The sequence below is a fragment of the Bison bison genome, unplaced genomic scaffold, assembly GCF_000754665.1.
Source record: "Bison bison bison isolate TAMUID 2011002044 unplaced genomic scaffold, Bison_UMD1.0 scf7180017848520, whole genome shotgun sequence".
In the NCBI taxonomy this organism is placed as follows: domain Eukaryota; kingdom Metazoa; phylum Chordata; class Mammalia; order Artiodactyla; family Bovidae; genus Bison; species Bison bison.
This window is the reverse complement of record NW_011479093.1, coordinates 4,016-5,258: the sequence shown is the minus strand read 5'-3', so window position 1 is coordinate 5,258 and position 1,243 is coordinate 4,016.

Sequence of the window (1,243 nt, the reverse complement as noted above, 5' to 3'; positions counted from 1 at the left end):
TGTGGTACCCCAACCAGGATAGGGTGGCAGTTCTCTCACCTTCTTGTTCAGAAACTCTATATCAGAGGCACTTGAACCTAGGGGCTAATAGCACGGGCCTTGAACCCAGACCAAGCCTGTGTTTAAGTTAGCTCTGTTACTTCTTAGCTGTGTTGGCCTACACAGTCTGCTGAACCCCTCTGAGTCTTGGCTTCCTCCCTGGAAATGAGGATAACAGCAGTGCCTGCTTTATAGGGTTGTTGTAGAGCCCACTGCCTGCCACATAGTGTTCTTATTTTCAACTGGATGTGTGTGGGTGTCAGGGAGAGGTGAGAATCAGAATCATTTGGGAAGTTTTCCAAATTTAGATAGCGCTTATCTAAACTCTTACTCTCTCACAGCAGGCTTGTACCCATTTGCAGAGTGACGGATGCGTTCATACAAGTCTGGGTCGCATCAGCCACAGATATTCCACCCGTGATCATCTAGCTAATTAGAATCTCTGGGGATGAGGTGCAAGTCAGGGGCTGCTCTATGTGAATGCAGTCTACAGTGACCTTTGTGTCTATGGAAGCCCAGGATCTGCCCTCTGAAGGTTCTCTGAAGATCTCACTACTTGTGGAATACTCCCCCTACCCCACAACACATACACACACACCACATACACACACACCACAATACTCCTGCCCCACCTGTTATACTCTACATATCTTTGCCATAATGACCCCAATTTAAACTGCTTCCCCTGGTTGGGGATGGCAGGGCCTGTGGTGGCATTAAACGTTTCTGAAGTGCCTCCTGTCGTGCTTGGCAAAGAACAGTGCTGGGCAGATGTAAGCTTGCCACTCCTACCTAAGATGGAAGCTCCCAGGTGCAAGGGACCCTGACAGCTATTATCTCACATCTCCTCAGAATACCTGGCACAAGGCTCTGGGCAGAGAGCTCTATCCTGGGTCCTGTTTGCCAGCCCATTATCAAGTTGGAGGTGGCCTTGTTCCCTGAACTACTGACCTGGATCGCTTTTTCAACTGAGGGCTTTGTGTACCTGGAACAGAAACTATAAAATACAATGTGTTGCCCGGAAGGCAACACCTATTAAAAACGTGTTTAGGGCCCATTAGCCAGCTGGGGCCTGACCTAATGGGACCGGGGCCAGGGCAGTCTGCTGGGACTAACGTTCCGAGAAGGCAAGTGCGGAGAAGGGAGCCCAGGACCCCCTGAGTGGACACAGCGGACCAGGAGAGAGAGACCTGAAAAGAAGCCA